The sequence below is a fragment of the Euprymna scolopes genome, chromosome 3 (genome assembly GCF_053919585.1).
Source record: "Euprymna scolopes isolate OS-2025 chromosome 3, ASM5391958v1, whole genome shotgun sequence".
In the NCBI taxonomy this organism is placed as follows: domain Eukaryota; kingdom Metazoa; phylum Mollusca; class Cephalopoda; order Sepiida; family Sepiolidae; genus Euprymna; species Euprymna scolopes.
This window is the reverse complement of record NC_136484.1, coordinates 168,600,466-168,603,809: the sequence shown is the minus strand read 5'-3', so window position 1 is coordinate 168,603,809 and position 3,344 is coordinate 168,600,466.

Here is a 3,344-nt window from a genome sequence, read left to right as displayed (position 1 = left end):
TTGTCACTGCTTGCCAACTGTTTCACGATTGCACATGCAGGAATGGTTCACATTACAGATCCCTTAATTTAAGTATAAGTCGGTTTGAAAACACTTTTTAAAGAGTGTGTCACGCTAGCTGAATGTTTGACTCCCTGTCTTTAGGTTTCGGTTTCAATCTCAGCTTGAGTATTTTTTTTTTTTTTACTTACAAGAAGTGGACTGTAAAAAAAAAAACATAATACTCACTTATACATGCCTCAGTTTCTGTATGAATTAAAATATAATATTCATGCGTACTTCATGACCGGGCAACACTGGGTGGCCTGCTAGTTTTATATAAAAATGGAAAGAGGAAATGGAATCATAAGCATAGGAGATTGGGTAGAAAATGCAAATTATGCACAATTATTTTACTAGTCATTTAAAGTAATGGTTATTTATAAATACAAAGTAATACACATTTAAACTCTATAAAATACGCCATGCAATAAAAATGTTAAATGTGCAAGGTTATACAATAGCAATAGTGAGAGTTACATACTACATTAATTTTCAAAGGATCATCTCAAGATGGGCAGAACATGAATCATACACTTTAACGACTACGTCTTTCTGTAGCAATGAACGTCTCCACGATAGCAGCCTTCAGAGAGTACACCATGTTGTGTCCTCACCGTGATCACGTCCCATAAGACATAGTCAAGGTGGTGGTGGTTTTTTTTGTTTTACAGCATATCAACCCTTTTCAGGTTATTTAATGCCTAATCCATTTATTTTGAAGAAAGTTTTTTTAATAGAACATAATTTTTCTTCTTCACATCGGTTTCTATTTAACCCATAGTTGGGACCCTAACAGGTACTACCACTCCGGGTCAGAGTGGACCTGGGAGCAATGGCAATTAAAGGGTGGCTCCACACTTCCCAAAGCCCGCAAGCTGAGGCCTCACCATCGGATATAGTTTAAGGTCATATCCAAGACCCATAGTCAAGGGAATTGCAGTTAGGTGAGGAGAGGAAGTCACAATTCTGCTGACAAGTGGTGAATTTTGTTTGGCTTTGTGTGCAAGTACAGAATCCTGCTAGAAGACTTAGGAGAATCGAGTAGGGAATTTATGGATCCATCGTTCCACCATGCTTTTCAGCACCTCTTTGTTTTTCATTTACACTTTGTTAAGTGTCAGATTTAGTTGCAACACTTTGTATATACTAATGCATGTGAGAAGTGTTTGTTTTTTATGTGGTACAGAGTGTTTTATTTGAATATGGTATTTGATGCCTTCTGATAAGTAACTGAGAGTATACACAGTTTTTTTAGAAAGAATCCTAACTAGAAAGATATCGGAGAAATGAATGCCAGCAAAAAATCATCTAATTCATGCAAAATACATGAATGATGGTTAGCGTCATCATTATCATCAGCATCAGCACTATAATCTGTAACGGACTAGGATATAATAATACCCTAACTCGCTACAAGAAAATAATGAAACGAATGGAATTGAAGGAAACAAAAACTCAATTGATGGATAAGATAAACGTCGTTTATTTACTGTTGAAAGAATGAATGTTTTAGATACAACATGTGTTCATGTCCGCGCGGGTGTAATCATCGTTCGTAGAGGACTGGTATTGTAGAAGGAAAAAGGGAAATGTGTTTTCATCTCACGTTCGGGTTACTATTGTTTGTTTGCGCGTGGGAAAAGAAGTAAGTGATGCAGTGGAAAATGGGAACGATAGTCCAGCGTGTAGACAAAGAAGAGGATAGAGAGTTGACATCGGTTAAACTGCGCGCCATGTTAGAAGTCAGCTACGCGGTGGTGTTTTCAAGGACCAGTAGTAGATAGAGAGAGAAAGAGTGAGAATGTGTACGTACGGTCTGTTAGCTTTTTGCCCCACATAGTAGCAAGTGGTGTGAGGTACGCGCCTCCCGAAAGGGAGACGACGGTTCGTCGAACCTCTCAGCCCGAGAGCTGGTCCTAAAGGGAAAGAAGCCGGTTATTGCTCTTTGTTTTATACTTGTTTCCGGTGCTCTTTGCGCATGTGTGGATTTCCATTGAAAGGAAGTGACGTCGTCCTTGTATGCGTACGTGTGCGCGTGTGTGAGTACATGTGTGTACGTTAGCGTGTGTGTATATACACGTGAATGTGAGTGTATGTACGCTCAACGTGACGTGTGTGGACGTGGGCGCGTATGTTTGTGTGTGCGTATGTATATGACAAGTAATATAGCTTGAAATGTGAACGCGTGTTTTTGTGTGAGACTTGAAAAGGCTCGCGCAAATCTCTAAATTTCCATATTCTGCTATGGCTGAGGTCCACTACTATTACTAATACTACTAACACTGATGATGATGATGATGATGATGATGATATGTGATTTAAGTCATAAGATTTAATTATTTGGTACTAGTGCACTTATCGATCCGTGCTGAAATAATAACGTTTATTATTTAAAGAGCCATTTTTAACATGGGAAGGGGAGGGTGTTTTGTACCTATTCTATACTTTAACCTTACAATTGATTTAAAAAAAAAAACTTAAAAAACTTTAATTAAACTTGGAAATACGATTTAAAAAATAGCGTGGATCAGTAAGTGCACCACTGCACCAATTATTTTGCATATTGTTTTGCTAGAGAACATTTCATTATTATTTTTTTTTATTGTTTTGATTTTAATAAAACACATAGTTTTGTGTAGAAGTACTGTTTTATTATATAAAGAAGTATTTAGAATTTGTGACCAAAAGTGTGTGTCCGCCGATTTACTTCTGGGGGACTAACTTAATATTCAACTTGATTACTTATGTAGATAAGATACCGTGTTTTCGTCGGGGGCTGTCGGCAGAAACCGTAAATGGCCGGAAGGCGCAGAACGAAAACTTTATGAAAACGTTGACACATTTAAACCGCTAATCAAAAAAGACAAACAAAAAGCAAAACGTGATATTTTAAGGAAGTCAAAAAAAATGAAACTTTTTATTGGATAACCCCTCCCCACCCCCCTCAATCTATGGTAATTTTTGAAGAATGAATATTTATTTAATATTTTAACGATAATTTGGAAAAAAAATATGACACAAATATCAAAGACTTTTTATGGGGTATCTTCTTTTTGGGGGGGGGGACAATTTTTATGATTTTTCTTTTCTAAATTTCAGTAGGAATATTGGATGCTTTTTCGTTACGAGAGCGAAAATCGAAAGTCGAATAATGAATGTTCATTAAAAACAATGGTGTCTATTTAATTCTTATGTTAATTTGAACTAAAAGGAATATTATCTACTTAATTGTCATGTCGCAATTAATAAATATTACTGCATTTTTATATATATATTAAAAAAAAAAACGTATTTCCAGGATA